Raw genomic sequence first — 17,108 nt, forward strand, 5'->3', positions numbered from 1 at the left:
CTCTAGAAGCCCCCTGTGGGTCAGAGCCTGGACCTGCTCCCCATTCATGAAATACTTCGGTATTTAGTCCCCATATTGTAAAAATATATGTGAAAAAAGCAAACAAATTACACTGTGGTGTATATTCAAAATTTTCTATGTACAGCAACACAGCGTATCAGTGGAAATTGTGTCTTTGTGGCTTTTCTGTGCAGATATTCAATATCTTTCTCATGCCTGCAAGTGTTTTAAAGCCTAGACTTGGTTTAAAAATCCTCAAATTCGGCTTTGTGCAGAGACTTCTGTGTTTTACATGGACCCCAGCCACTGAAAGTGCTCTGCTCAGAATGGCTCTGGGTTTATCCCTGCCCTAGTTTTGGGGAGGGATATCAGTTCATGTTATCAGTCATGTTATCATGTTATCAGTCATACCTGACACAGATTAAACCGGGATTATCATGAAAAGAAGGCACCAGGTAAAGAGTATTTTAAGCAAGGTGGAAAGCAATGCAGGAGAGAAAAAAAAAAAAAAAAAAGTGATAAAAATCTTTTCAGTGGAATTCCCCCCAGGATTGTTCACTTGGAATCCCAGGGCACTGTTGCCATGTTTGCTGCATTTTTATAGACAAAAGGGGTGTTTGTACTGTGAGCTCTTCAGCACTGGGAGGGTGGAGAGCTTTGGTTTCTGGGCTGTTTGTGAACCCAGCTCATGGCTCAGGGGAAATATTTTTGCTCCAGTGACCTCTAAGCTGCCTTTAGTTTATTGATTGGCTAATAGGGAAAATTGATTTTTAACTAACTCACCAGTTTTTAGACCTGAACACAGTTGTCACTTCCAGTAAGGGTACTTTACTCCATCACAAAAGTTGTCTCAGTCATCAGTTCATTCTGGATGCTGCAAAAGGCAGGGGTGTGCCAAGAGGTTTGGCAAGGAGCCCAGACACAGAACACATAGCCCAGAAGAGTCCATGGATAAAATGTGTTTAATATTATGTTTCGCCTGTCATACATGCTCTGGCATTGGCAGAAAACAGCTGGCTGTGCCTAAGGGGCAGTGGGCTGAAAATCAGGAAATTCAGGGATTGTCAGGGACAGATACCAGGGAATACCAGAGGAAGAATACTGGGGAGAATTTCTGAAGTGTCTCACCTACAGGTCAGACGTTCTTGCCCTGAGACCTTTAAAGCTGAAGTAAAGAGGCAGCTGGAGATGTAATAAACAGAAATATTGGTCTGAACTGAACCTATTGCAATTATAACATCAGCAATCTGAACTGGAAGATTTCACAGGTAGAATTGTTGCATCATATTTCATAAATGTCCTGCAGGATCCAAGTTCAAAGGTTCCAAGTCTCAGTTCCCTGCTTGTTCTCATTTCACCTCTACCCTTGGGAAGTGCCAGCCAGGCTGAAGAACAGGGTGACTGAGGTAGAAGACACTGTTTAGTTTTTTATTGTTGTTTTGTTTTCTATGAAAAAAAAAAAAAAAGTGATTTTGGCTTCATCTGAAATTATCAGTTTGCCCAAAGCAGTGTATTTTTATCTTCAGGCTGTTTAATCAAAACAAATAATTAAATTTTGCAGAGGAAAAAAAAGTAATCTTGAAATAGAAAATGAAGGAGCATCAGCTAGAAATGGAAAAATGAAACATGAGAAGAGCAAAGTGAAATGCATTCCATTAAAAAAGAAAAAAAACACTAGAACTAAAGATTCCAAATTTTTCAGAAACATCTTTTTCCTTGGTTTAATTGAAAATGTTTCTCTGTTTCAAACCAAACTGGTAAGTAGCTCTGTGCTCTCCTTTCAAACTCATTTTGAAAGAAATTTTCATTTTCTAAGTGAATTTAATATATGCCATTTTCTTTATCTGATTCTAGGTTCAGTGTATAAACATTAATGTATTTTAATTAACATAATGGCATTAATAGCTTCAATTATTTGATTGAAGTGAATTGATTGTTTAGGAAAAAAGCAAACTTTGCTGGGAAGGATGTTGCTATTCTTTAAAGTTCAGTCCATGGAGCAACAATTGTGTAAACCCACCATTTGGCATCATAAATATCTTAATTTTCAGGACCCCATCTCATATCTGGGTGTTAAAATATCAAAATTTATAGGTGATCTGGAACATATAATACAATTTCTAGGTGCTAGTATGGAAATCATAGGTTAAATTCTGCAAAACGTTCCTTGAGATGAACAGTAAAATGTGTGTGGATGTACCAGGAACTAAACCAACAGCTGCTGATTTGGGATATCCATATAATGGAAGTTTAATTTTAAAAAATCCACAAAATCCATAATCAGAAAGAGCCCTAGGCCCTCTGTCTTGGTTCAGACAATTTTGTTCCAAGCACAGGCATTCTCTGACAAACATTTTTGGACAGATTTTTTTCCTCAGTACATCTGAACTATGTCTCCTCTCGTGACAAACAAGACTGTGAGCTGATAAAAGCCAGTCTGATGCAGTTGGCAACCTGGTGCCACAGATGAAAAGCAGCAGATGAAAACACCTGAATTTAATGAAAATCCTCCAGCAGGATCACTGGGTGTCACGCAAAGATGCTGCTGGGAGAGATGGAATGTTGGAGCCTCAGCTCAGGCTGGCAAAGTCAGAGGGTTACAGAGATCATGGTCTAGAGAAAGGATCACGACATCTTTTCATTTATACATTGACACATGCTGAAATTTTTATTCCTGTGTGTTTTTTTCTCTTCTTTCTTGGTCTGTCAGCTTCACAGAATTTGAATTTAAACATCTTATTGAACTCACAGCTAGACTGCTGTGCTTCAAGAGATGGAAAGTAAAGAAAGTAAAGAAAGCTCTGAAGTACTCTCCTGGCTTTGGACCACATCTTAGCCTGTAATTTGTGGACACAGGGGCCTGCAAGTGAGGAAAAATCATATAGCAAATATCTACAGGTAGGATGTGGTTCTATATTTACTTATAGCTGTTCTCAAATATACAGGCTGGTCTCCATTATACAAAGTGTGTGGCTCAGTGTAGCTGGCAGCATGGCAAATTTTAAAGGATACTTTTCCTTGAAAGCTGTAGAATTTGATTATATATCACAAATTTTGCTGTTGTTATGTACTCTGCAGTATTCTCTGGGGGCTGAGTGGGACTGCAAATGTGTTACAAGAACATTAAAAAGTAATGTCTTACAATTGTGTCACACAAAGGAAAACTCCAAGTCATTTGTTGATAATTTTGTGAATATGTTACCTCTGAAACTGGGGATAAATGCACCTGCAATCTGCAGGCATTGAGTGCTCCCTTACCCTGCAGGAATCTCACTCATTTCTCTGGGACTACTTGAGAATGAGAACACTGATCCCTGGGTGAAGAAAAGAGCCTGATTTTACTCTGAAATACAAACATTGACCTCATCACTCCTAGATCATGCTGCAGACAGATGTGACTTTACTAAAGGAAAGCAAACATCCAGCCCAAGACGTTCCTTTTAATGTCTTATCTGCATTTCTTTCTTGCTTTTCTCTGATGTTTAAGAGTGTTTTATGCTCTTTGTGTGAAGTGTTGCCCTCTGTCAGAAGCAATCAGACATGTAATAGACTGTGGGCAACTTAGCTTAGCTCCAAAAGGCATCAAAAACCTGCTTTTTAAAAGACATGGTGTTTACTTGCTGGTTTAGTTTGTTCTCAATAATTCATTATCTACTAATGTCTTTCTTTTTTTTTTTTTTTTCATCTTGCTTATTCTCAGTGGAGGGACTTGGATGTTATCTGAAGGCAATGGTTACTGTGAGGATGTGGAATAAAGACCCCACAATGGTTTAGCCATTAAGGCCTGGAGTTTATTTTTCATGTCCAGTGTTCTGAATTCAGATGTACAGAGAAATACATCCCTGCTGGAGAAACACTTTAGCCATGATTTTCAGTTTTCAGCTTTCCACTGTTTGTCTGCTCTCACTGATACTCAGAGTCATGGCTGGAATATCTGGTATAAACAGAACAGAACACCCTAAAGTCTCTATCTTTGTTGTCTCTCTCTACCTTCAGCATTTTGATCGAGCCAGTTTATGCATCCTGAAGGCAGAAATCCCTTATGGAAGCATCTCACTTCAGCTCCTTCATAATAGGCATTGCTGAAACCTCTTGTTGCCTCTCCCAGGAGTCAAAGAGCCCCTGGCATTACCCAGCAGCATCTGGAGGAGCTCCCCTCTGCTCCACATCTGGGCTGTGCTGGGGCTGTGCAGGATGCAGGAGTGGAGCTGTGCCTGGGCTGGAACTGCACAGACCTCTCAGGGCAGCCCTGGGACTCCATCAGGCAGCTGCCTGGCTTATCACTTTAGAAACATTTTAGCAGGGTGTAATATCCTGAAATTACACCTCTCTTGCTGCTCACTGCACTCTCATTCTCCAAGAATCTCAGCCTTGGTGGAAAATCCAAATAAATGCAAGTTGCAGGAATCTCCTTTCCCTAGAGCAGGTAATCTCAGTATCTGTGTAGCTCTGGAGAGCTTTGTAGGCTCAGTTTTACTGAGCTACATCAGCACTTCATCCCCTTTGTGCTTCTGTAGTTCCAGTCTGGCATTCAAGTACTTCCTCCAGCAGATTAATTGCACAGGAAATATCAAAAAGATTCCTCTAAATCCAGAGTACCTGTTTTAACCTAAAGTGAATACATAACATTTCTGCTGTGTTTCTTTCTGTATACAAATGTGCTTCCTACTCAAGAGGATTTCAATAGGTATAGTTGTGTTTATCATGTCAGTGAAAAGTTTTGATTTGGAAAAGTATGTTTAGACTTCAAGTCCTTTTTTTTTTTTTTTTTTTTTTTGTTGTTGAGATAAACACAAGATGTAATAACATCAAAGCACCTTACTCAAGAACTTCACTGGATTCCTCTCTGGAGAATAAAGGGTGCCAGGAAGTGGTTTCAGTCTGATTTAGTGAAAGGTCAGAGTTGTTCTTTTCTGACAAACAGAGATTTAAACCCAATACAGAAAATTATCTCCATTGCTCAGACTAAAAACCTCTCATGTCTGAATAAAAGCACAATCCACCAAAGACTGGAGGTGCAAACTGAAACACACATCTGCTAGGACTGAAGGACTGTTCCCATCACCTTGTCTGCAAACCCTGTTCTCTCCTTTATTTCTTAGCCAGGTGAGGACCTCAGAAACATCTCCCATGATTGCCCCAAAAAGAATCTGTCTGTTTGGAGGCTGGCACATTTTGGCTATCTGCAAACTGTGGGAGTGAACTCCCAGACCCCACTCAAACCTCTTTCTCTTCCCATCCCTCAGCAAACCCAGTTCAGGTATTGACTTTGGTTTGATTCCACACAGACTTAAAGAGAAGCCAGATTCGGGTCAGACAATACCATCAGGACTGCAAAAGCATCATCATATAGCAAATTCCAGTTTTGCAAAGTCTGCTTATCACCTTACTGGGTCCTGGTTTTCCCCTGGAGTGTGTCTGGAGCTCACAAGATCACAATCCTCATGCCAAATGCTTTCTGCCTCACGTAGAACCTCCTGTAACACTTTTTTTCTTGTACCACAGGAATGCAGCTGCTCATTAATAAAAAAGCTGCATTGTGGGGGAAGGGGGAGGCTGCTCTGACACCACCTCTACAGTGCTGAAGTTCAAGTGAGATAACTAGAGACCTTCCTGATTTTCCATGCTGGATATAAGAGAAAAACCTGAAAGAACTAGGGGTTTGTTTCTGACATGGGAAAGCCACGGTCTCAAATTAAAAAACATGAGTCTTGCCAAACAACCTCTAGATGGCTCTTGAGGCTTGCTTTGTCAATTAGCAAGTACCTGAAACAAGTCTTCATCAGTCTAGAAAAAGGTTTTCCTATTAATGTATTACTTCTTCTTGCAAGAGATGAAACCCTGGAGTTTTTTGAACACAGTGGGAAAGCCTCCTTTGGTTTTATCAAAAGCAGCGAGACCCCCTCAGCTGAAGAGAGGAAAAATTCTTGCTGTCTTTCTAGCCAGAGAGTCCTGACTGTGGATTCCACCTGGGCATCTTCTGCTGTAGTTACTTCATATTTATTCCCTCAGGTGTGCAAATTATCACTCTTGATTGAAGATTCTCAGGTAATAACAGGAGCAGCCACCCATTTCCCTTAGCAGAACTGCTTGGAAGTATCCAATTTACCTGGTTTTCAGAAATTCCTTCTAGAAGGGTACATCCCTTTTCCATATTTCAGAGGGCATCTGGTGTTTGTTGATGATTCACAAAGGAGTAGGGAAAAAGGGTGAGGAGGAAAGGAGGAAAAACTGTTCATAGTTTTGAGGCAAATCATCAATCCATGCTTCATCTAAAACTAATCCTGGGAGTTGCTGCTCAAAGTATAACTGAGCAGATCACACTGATACCTGTGATATTTGTAATCCCAAGGGCCACAAAGCAAACTGGGGAGTAAAATCTGTTAGGAACTTGGATCTGCCAGACAAAAAAATATTTGTACCGAAAAGTGCAATGCACAACTGAGAGCTCACATGCCTCCTATAGAGTTTGCTCTAGCATAGGGATTAGTTATTTCTATAAACCAGATGTTATAAGAGTTAGATACTTAACTTCAGTACTAACTGCTTGTAATTAATTTCTCTTCTGGATTAAAATTTCATCATGAAAATTCTAGGGCAGAGCAAATATTTATTCCTCCTCTAACCAGATAAATGGTCAAAATATTAAAAAAATATATATATTTGCACAGATTTATAACATTTAGTTGGAAAACCTAATAGTGCTTTCAAGATAAAGAAAAGTTAAAAGATGATGCCTGCAACAAAAATATATGTGTGTTTCTTCCCTTATGTAGTGAGAAATGATAAACTGTTTACTAACACACTGAGGTTCTCCAGAACTAAAAAACAATGGGTGGCATTAACATTAATCAAGTACCATGCAGCAAAGAATTCAATACATTTGTTATTGCAATTTGTGGGTTTTAAATTAAGAAAACCTGTAAAATATTTATAAGGTTAAATAAAATACAGAAGTGGCCAGCAGAGACAGCTACAGCCATTTCCTGTAGTTTTGGGGGAAAAAATAAAAAAAAGGTCTTTAGATGTCAACATTCCACTTCAATTAGGGGAACAGATCTTAGACTGCAACTCAGCTGCTGTCCACAGTGGTGGAATGTGTCTCTGGACAATAATTCACTTTTCCCCTGTGAATATACCTATACACTCTTTGGCACAAAAGCCATGTATAGAACTCTTCTTTTTTTGAAAACTTTTGATGAGAGGGCTATTTTTGAACAAAGAAGGATGCAGCACTTGACCACTTTCTATGCTTGGACTTCAGCTCTCATCCACCAAAGAGCCTGTGTCTGTTGTTATTTAGGGCTGAGTATGCTGAATGTGAGGAAACAACACAAAAGATGCTGATAATATACTTAAACTACTGATAAACTACTGAACAAACTCATAATCTGCAAGTATCTTTTGAAATAAACTTGTTCTGGATTATCTCCAGCTGGGAATACTACCCAAGCTGATCTGGGAGCAGCTATCTGTGCTTAAAACTGAAATTCATGTTGGCATTAATATTTTGGCTTTATCTAAAAAGCATTGTGCCTTGCTAAAGCATGAGTTTCATTCTTAAAACAGCATACAGGATTAGCCAGCAGATGCTCACTGAGAACAGAATCTCAATTTTTCAAATATTGGGAGAACAGTGTGCCTGGGACCAATTTATAGAAATTCACTCCAATGTCACATTTTTTTTAGAGGTTATATAAATAGGTAAAAAAAAATAAAATCATGTAACCACAGAGCAATAACATGATCTGCAGATTACAAGGTAATTAAATTTGAGGCTACCAAGTGCAGTGCTCCAGGAATAATTTACCTCGTGGTGTGGGGAGCTGAGATGTTCTGATGTTTCTTGCTAATGCAAAATGAATAAGCATTGGGAGCTGCAGCCTGCCAGGGCTAAGGAATTAAGGAGTTCCCCACCTGTATCTTTCACTCCTGAACACTTGTGATGACAATCCAATTTGGAAAGCAGCAATAACCATGTGGTAACTGTCTTTAAGAGGCACTTACTATGTCATTTTATGCTCAGTGAAATGATGGTGTAACTGATTTGAGGCAAGCTGCCTTCATTAGGTAGCTGTCACCTCCACAGAGACCTGGGTGCATTTTGCTGCTCACTGGTACAGTTGATTCCTACCTTGTTCCAGGTGTAAAGGAAATGTGAAGAGCTATTTGATAAAGGGCTTAGACAAGATTTAGGCTGTGCTGTTAATTTCTAGGTGAGTAATCCAGTCTCTCCCCCTCATTGCCCGAGGAAAAAAGACACTGGAAGTGTTTTGGAACATAAAGATGTACTCCCACGAAAGGAGGAGCTGGATCATCATAGATATATCACTCCATTTGATAAAAGATACTTCTTGTGTTTTCACTTCTGATTTGCCTCTGGTCAGGGACTGAATGGAGAGATGAGTCCAGTTAAAGTAAAATGAAGATGAAGGTGATTACACTGATTTGCTGTGATGTGCTCCTAGCTCAACTACATTTCATTGATTAACTGACAACTTAAATAAACAGCAGTGCAAGCAGATGCATTTAAATAGGAAATGTTATTTAAAACTTAGAAATGTGTAGCCTTTGATTGTACATTGCTGATACCATGTGTTTGCTCAGGCCAGAGCAGCTGGAGCTGAAGCCACTGCTTTACATCCACAGAACAAAGTGATGCTGTCTTTGACAGCTGGATTCAAGAACAGCCAGTGGCCAGGTTTTTAACTCTTCCCCAAACTCAATGAGACTTAAATGAGTTTTAAGTGCTCTGCTGGCTGCAGGTGTTTCCTGTATCTGGGGCAATGGATATTTTTAGCTTTTTCATTGTTTATGTCTTTGCCAATGTGTCCCTGAGAACAGATGAGAGCATTCCGAGTGCTCCCTTCTGTGCAATCCTAAGGATACATTTATGGCAGTGCTCATGAACTCCTCCCCAAAGATGAAGTGGGGCTTTTGCACATTGCAGTTATTAATCTTCCACAGCTGGATGGTTTCTGTCTAGCTTTGAGCTATCACTCAGCTGTGCTGGTAGAGGCTGAGTGCCTTTCCCTAAACCTTGCAGCTGTAAATGTCAAGAATGTGTAAACCCAAGCTGCAATCTGCAGTTACTTGACAACTCTTACAATTAAAACTCAAAAATAATTTTGATATAAGTGTATCAGAAGCTCCTGAATGAGAGTATCCTTATCAGGAAAGCCTGAATGAGAGTATCCTTATCAGGAAAGTCAGGCAGTCTGCATTTTGAAACCTGTTCCTAGACTCTGTTTAACACTGGCACTGACATTCAAGTTCAATGACAGCTGGACATGAGCATGTGTGAGTTCCTCTTGTCATGAAAAATAATACAGATAACTCCTAGAGGTAAAACTGACCCTCATTTCACTGTGTGCAAGACACACAGAAGCACTGAAAAACCTAAAAATACTGATTGAATTGTTGCAATGATGCATTTCCTATAGTCTCCTGGAAAACAAGTAAACAGTGCTGTGAAAAGCAAAACCAGTATTTCCAGCAGCCCTAAGCTGTTCCTCCATGTCCAATGAAAGAAATTTGACACATACTTTATGTATATAAAATATCAATGTATAGATCATACCTTTTTATTGTGATGTTTGAGATTTTAAGACTTTTTTTTTTTTTTTTTTTTTTTTTGTAGTGCTGCTAGAAAAATCCAGCAGCTGGCCAGCTATCTCTTCAATGTCCTGAAGATTCCCAGCTGATGCTGGAAAGATAAGACAAAGGGAAGATAAAGCAATGTGAAACTCAGCATTGCATCCTACTGTTCCCTGCTGGTTTCTGTTTGAGGCCACATATTGAAAGACAAAAACATTGTTGCCTTCTTTTCCTGAAATGGGAAATCTTTTGGTTTACTTCTGCTTTACAGATGAGCCTGGAGCAAACCTCCTGAACAGAGGAGTCCCACAGCTCAGCCTGGGAAGTTCCACCAGGGCAGAAATCAATCCCATCGAGGGGGACAGGTCTGCACTAGCCAATGCTATTTACTTAATATAATTAGACTTGTGGCTAAGTGAAAGTGGATTTGGGCCAGTGGAAAAAAAGGAAAGGAATATTATGGCAAGGGAAAGAGCACTGATTTCCTCTCCAGTAGCTCCACTTCTAAACATGATGTCAGGAAGTTAATGCAAGGATTCAGCAGGAGGCAGAGGTGGGACAGAGGGTCCCTTGGGCAGGGTGACCTGGGCACTGCCTCTGCTGCAGGGCTGCTCTGTGGGCTGTAATTTCCATCTCTGCTTTCTTTATCTCTCCCCATCCCCAGGCCCAGCTGGCAGGCACTGGAAGCCTGCCAGAGGACAGGTTCTCCCCTCACTGAGGTCAGCACCAAATGCCTGCTCAGCACAAAGAAGGGCAGGTCCAGCCTCCTGAATGAGCTGTGCTGCCCACAGCTGGCACTGCCAGCACATCCCTGCAGAGCTGATCCTGCTCCAGCCCAGGCTGCCACACACATCTCCCCACCCCCTCTTGGTTTTTTTTGCTTTGAAAAATGACAATGAATTCACACAAAGCCTCAATTACAGAAGATTATGGGCTTCAATTTAGTGTGTGCTGTAAAGTTGTATTAAACGATCAAATGCTAATGAGGAGAAAGGTTCTTCTAGAGAAATAAGGAATTAGCATAAATTAATAGAGTTCCATATGTGCATGTTTTATGGGGTAACAAAGTATCTCATCACCAAAGCATAAATATTTAATTTCATTCTTGTTGGGGCCAGTACACAGCATTACAGTCAGCACAGAAATATGAATTAAAACGTGGGAGGGAGCAGAGTGCTACCCAATTCAGGTTCACAGGGAGGTCACTGCCATGGCTCTGCTGCTTTTCTCTGTTTTTCCAGCTTCACAGTTTGAAGCCAGGTCCAAATGGCAAAGCAATATATGCATGGCCTCATCTGCAGTCTGGGGAGTCTGTTGTTGGCTTCTCTTGGTGTTCCTCAGCTCTACCCAAGAGTATATCTGCTGGTTAACACTGGACCCTCCTGCTCCTACAGCTGAGAGAAAAGGCTTCAGAGGAATTTTTGTGGTGCTTTTACAGCACCTTCCCTAACCATGTGGAAAAGAGCTGCTGCAGGTATAAATTGAGTTGAATTTGTGATTTACATTCAGCCTTACAGTGTATTTCACATTAATGCCGTGAATGAGTTGCTATAATTAAGATTAATTTTACTGAGGTAAAAAGCAAGCTCAGTCCTATCTGTTACCTTCCTGAGCAGCTGTGGCACTGATCAGCATAGTCTGCTCCAGCCATGCTCTCTCTGCACACACAGGGAAGGGTCTTTGTACCACTGAAATAAACAAATGGGACTCTTGGGCTGGATTTTTCTTGTACAACCCAATTTGTGGGACTCAGGAGAAAAACATGTTCCAGTCCTGCTGTATTTCTCATGTTCTAGTGTTGCACTGCTAGAAGCATTTCTCTTCAACGTGTGTTCGTGGTGTGTGTTTAGTGGGTTTGCTTTCTCTCCTACAATTGTGTAAATATGTATGTGTCTAAAGGGGTAAGTTCATTTTTACCCAACATTTTGATATATGTATTTTTGCTGTATTGTGTAATTAGGTGAAACTGTTATTCTAATCTGAAACTGTACATGTGAGGACCTACATGCTTGATACTTGAGACAGATAATTGTGGTTTTGAGAGGAGTTTCCTCTGATTATCTCTTACATTTTGCATACAAATATGCAGCAGATTGTTTAAATCCATGACCACAGACAGATATGTCACCTTTCAAGTCTTTTAGGTCATTAGGTCTTACTTAATCCTTTTGTTAATAGGGTTTTTACCAGTTTCCCATATGCTGGAAATAAGGGTTTTTCCTAAGTGTTCAATTTTGAAATCACTTCTTCATTAATTTGGCACTCCAGGGTACAGATCCCATCAGGCTAAAGGCAAACTGGAGACTTGTCCAGCAGGGAGAATAGGGAATTTCTTTTGGAGCACAGAGCTGTTGTATAACTGGTGGATATGGATCTAAAAATCCCACTCAAACCTCTCTGCTCTGGTGCATATTACATCAAGGAGAGCAGGAGATCAGTTCTGGTATTTCTGGTGATAACACAGAGAGCACAACTTCTGTCTGATGATATTTTGATTGATCTGAGTTGCTGTACTTGGCTTCAAAGGAAGGACTGGTTTTGACTTAGCAGAACAGAAACCAGGTCTGATATTACTGCCAATTAGACCATGTGTACCTGCTCACTGTCCATTGGTTTTCTACTTTGATTTTGGCTTTTTTGAGCCAGCCCTGGGGCAGGAGTGTCGGTGCTGTGTCAGTGATACCACAGTGACCTCATCACAGCCTGAATGCACAGAGGTCCAGGAGAACACATTTCTCTTGGGGGATTGGGGATGAACTCGCTGCCAACAGGCTGCCCATGTTTGCATCTTCCCCTTGCACCAGCTAAAACTAATTCAAATTAGTCCCTTTTGAGAATCAGTATGTCAAGAGATCTGTCTTGATGGCAGAGCCTGGGAGGGCAGGGAAAATGTCAGTCCTGTTTGTGCACGCTGCTGGCGCTGGGTGACTTTCTGCCAGGTTAGGTGTTTGACAGCTGTTCTGGGGTGTGTGCTCCCAGCCACTGGCCTGACAACCATCATGAAGCCAATTACAGTCACAGGCAATTAATGCTCCCCTCCTCAGGTTCTCGTGGAAATGGTAGCATAATGCAGAGGATCAGCGTGAAATCTGTGACCTTTGGAAACAGAAGCCTGAGACGGGAGCTGGGCTTGTGTCCACATCAACTGTGTCCAATTAAGCTCTTAAGGCATGGAAGGGAGATGGAAAATTACATGTTTCAGAAAGGCAACGAGAACAATTTTTTTCCTCTCACTTCCAAACACAATAGCTTCTAGCTGACCTGAAAATACCAGCCCTTTCCCCACGCTCTCCCTGCATCAGTTACTCAGATCTTGTTGTTAGTCTCCTCTAACAACAGCTGCAAATTGATACAGATTTTCTGTGTTGTTGCATGCAGAGTTCCTCCTGCTCTGAGCTGTGTGCAGGCAGCTCTAAAGGGACAGCTCCTCCCATGGTGCAAACCAATGTGAAGCCACTGAAATGGAGAGAGGAGTTTATCTGCTACCTTTGAGCTCCTTGCCCAACATGGATTTCAGCCTAGCAAGGAAAGAGAAGACCCTCCCCAGGGTGATACAGCCAATTAACACGTGTACAACTGTCCCAGGGTGGGTTTTTTGGGCTTCTACACTCTAGAGAGAGATTGAAAACAGACAATGAGAACTTTCAGTTTAATTACTGGGCGACACAACCTCAACTTTTGTTTTCCCCTCCTTCCCAGCTGCACCAAAATCAGGGATGTTATTCTAGTCCAAGCTGAAGTAGAGGCATTTCTTTCTGTCCTGATCACGGTGGGTCATGGTTTTTCTGTTTGCCTCTGTGTATGTGTGTGTGAATGGCCCATTTCTGGTGTGGGCAGGAGCAGAATCAATGTGCAGAGCTCCAGTTTACCATGCAGAAAGCCAACAAAGAGAGGTTTGAGCAAATAGCTTGGAATTCAGGGAGTTAGCAAAGAAATTGTGTGACAGCAACACCTAGAGTTCAGATGTTTCATCTGTTTTTACTACAGATGCAGAGAATTTGTTTATTTACTTTGAGAAGATCAGGAAGTTGCCATGGAGCAAACTGGGATTTTAGGCCAAAATATTTTCAGGATAATTGGTCTAAAATGTTGTCTGAATAAAGCAGCCTGGAGCTGTGCCTGTGTAGTTTTAAGGTTTTTCCCATCAGGTTTCACAATAAAATAAGCCAATGGAGAAAAGAGAAATTTCAAAATATTTTCTAAATCTCACAGCTTTCAGTTCAGCTCTGCTATTCTTACGAATCACGGTTTTAATTTGTTGGGTTGGGTTTTTTATTGCTTAGCATTTGCTGTAGGATATATTGGTCTGATCCAGCCTGTTCCTAAAGTAATCTCTGGATTGTCAGGACATAAAATGCCAGGATGAGACTTGCAAAGTAGATATTTCTGAACAGTTATCAGTGAGTGTCTTTTTGAACATGAGTGTGTATTTTGGGGGGAATCTCTGAGGTTACATGGTTTAACCTTCCCAAAAGCTTTTCCTGTGGTGTGTAAGGCATTGCCTGCCCAGTGCAGGATATTTGTAGTACTTTAAGCTTCAGCATGAGCCTGTTCAATCCAAATGCAGAGTTGGTTGGCTGCTTCTAACAGCCTTATGCTGAAATATTTCTCCTCTTTAACAATAAAAGTGATTCTGTGAGAAGGAGCCTGAGCTATCAGAAAGGGCTGTCCAAGTGCCACGTGTGTGGGAACTAACTGCAGAGTGATCCATGACCCAAAAGAGGCTGCCAAGAAATCCCCTCTGCACATTTCCACAAAATCAGGGTACAGTGAAACATTTCCCCTTAAACCCACGCACATCCTAATTTGGCAAGTCAGTTTTGTGCTGATGTTAACTGAGAAGGAAGGCGAGTGAGTGAGGAAGGGAAGTTTATTTTTGTGTGCCCACAATGCTGTGATCAATGAGGTTGCAGATATTTGGAGCATGGATATCCCCACTGGTACAACACTGGTGGCTGCCTGGAGCCCTTGGGCCACAGATGTTTGGTCCTGGTGTTGATGTCCAATATGTCCAGCTATTGAGGCAGATGGTGAGCAGCAAAATATTCCCGAACTTTTGGAAATATACCACCCTGGAGCCCAGCAAGGGAGGCAGCTGAAATTGGAAAATAATGTAATAGAATATTTTATTTTTCACAAAAGGTTTTAAGGCTGGGAAGACTGCCATTTCTAAAAGGGCACTTTGGCTGACTTCCCCATGTTCTGCACTGCTTTGCTATGACCTTCCCTTTGCACCCCTTTCTTCTTTTAGACTGAGACAGAAGTCTGCACTTCATTTTATACACATACACACACTCACAAGCCAGCAGCCACTGATGCTGAGTTTGTAGCCTTATTAAATGAAAAAGTTTAGTGAAGAATTTAGCTCAATCTTTCTGTAGCAAAGGACAAAAATAACTGTCTGCTAGAGTGAAATGTTTGCTTTCTTTGAAGGTGTGTCCATTCAGCCAGGAGTCCATCTGTCCTCTCTCTCACAGCAGAGGAGAAAAAAGACAAGGGAAGAACTGTAAGGACCTTGATTCTTCAGAGAACTCAAAGTTTTTATTAAGTTTGTGAAACTACATGGAAATCAACAGTATTGATTTCCATTTATTGATAGGAAAACTGTGGGTTGCCACTATACTAAATTTGTGCCTCACAATTTTCTTCAGGGCAAATACAATGGCATTTTAATACATTCATTTGTTCTGTAATTAATAGCTTTCTGGAGGGATTGAGCTTTTTCTGTGTGTTAGGAGTGGTGGGGCTGCACTTCCTTCTCCCCCCTGCAATGATGTAATTATAGTGCTACTGGAAGGAGCAAAATTGCTTGCAGGATTTTCCCCATTACAAAAAAAAAAAAAAAAAAAAAAAGAAAAAAGAAAAAAAGAAAAAAACCAAACCTTTTCTGTTTCAGTGTTATGACTTCACGTTGAAGCAAATTTTTTTTCCTGAAAGATAAGGCCAGGTCTTTGTCTTCTGAAGAGAATAATGGAGACAGAATTACTGTTCCTATAATTTCTACTCATTTGGGGGTCCTGAGATTCAGCAGTCAGGTGGGATGGAAAGGAGCTCCAAGCAAAACAGTGCTGATGAACAGCCTCAGTGGGCTTGGTACACCTGGCAGGAGAATTTGCTGAGCTCTCTCCAGGGATGCTGCTAATGGGAGCTTGAGGATAAGCAGCACCAATGAATTAATACAAAGTTCCTGTGCAAAATATATTTACCAGTCCTGTTGTCAAGAAAAGTCGAGTAAAAAGTATTCTAGATCATTTCTATGATTTGGGTTTACTGAGTTCAGTTTGGGCATAGATCTAATACCAAGTTTTGTGTGAATTATCCAGGATAGTTAAATTCATTTCAACACAGCAAAATTCTGTAGTACAGTGAATGGTAACTAAATGCTGTTTGGAACAAAAACCAAAACAAAACAAACAAAAAAAATAAACAAAAAATCAGGAAAATAAATAATTTTATTGGAGTAGTTCTAGGCACACTGAAAAAAAAAATACATGTTAGTTTCTAGAAGACTATGAAACACTCTGCTCAGAACAGATGTTTAAATATTTTACCTCTGGAGTTTTGATCTGTTACTTTTCCCTGCAGGACAGGCTTCTCTTGAGACAGAGAATCATTGCTTGAGCAGTCACACAACTGGTTTTGAAATGTGTCTTAGACCTTTTTCACCTGGAACTGCAGTGATGTTTTTAAGTTTTATGGACTTAAAAAAAAAAAATCTACTAGAGAAAATATAGGCATGGACATCCCTAAGATATTAGCACAATTGTGAACTACATTTAAGCAGACCAATGTCTTCAAAGTGCATCTTGAACATTAAAATTTTATTTGGGGCTCACTGACATACGTATAACTGGACTTTCTTATTTGTATCTGGGAAGGTGTTGCTGACATGAAATGTGCTGTTTAAATAAAATACAGAACATAGAAAATTTCTGCTCTATGTTCAAAGCATAGAGACCAAATAGTTTCTATACTGCAAAGACTATCAGCTATTCTTGCTACTTAAGTGCTTTGCATTAAAGGATATGCTCAGTCCAGGACAGGGGGATTTACATGTGCATGGAAACTTCCAATAAAAGTTAAAATGTGTTTGTAGAAATCCCTTTGCATAGGGATGAGACTATATTTTGAGCCTTCACCATCTGGTCTGTCCTCTAATGATGAACCCAGCATCATAATATTCAAAATCCACTTCAAATACAGCTCTGCCTCCATTTCTCCTCTGTAGTGAAACTTGCCTCTGTCTTGTTTACTGAGAGCAAGATACCCTGAACAATACTGAGAATTGCTGTTTTTCCTTGCTACTCCAATCCCAGGAAGCCCAAGAGCTGTTGATGCAGCTGCAATATCAAAATTTAAGCTTAGTGTCCCTCAAAAATGGAGCATGAATATTCACTGAGCTGTGTGTTTAAGAGCTGCGTCATGAGCAGGGCTCTGTTAATGATGTGTATTTTGCTCTGATGCTGTCAGCCTCATTTCCTTAGAGAATTACAGAACCTGCTCTGTTTTGC

The sequence above is a fragment of the Taeniopygia guttata genome, chromosome 12 (assembly GCF_048771995.1).
Source record: "Taeniopygia guttata chromosome 12, bTaeGut7.mat, whole genome shotgun sequence".
NCBI lineage: Eukaryota > Metazoa > Chordata > Aves > Passeriformes > Estrildidae > Taeniopygia > Taeniopygia guttata.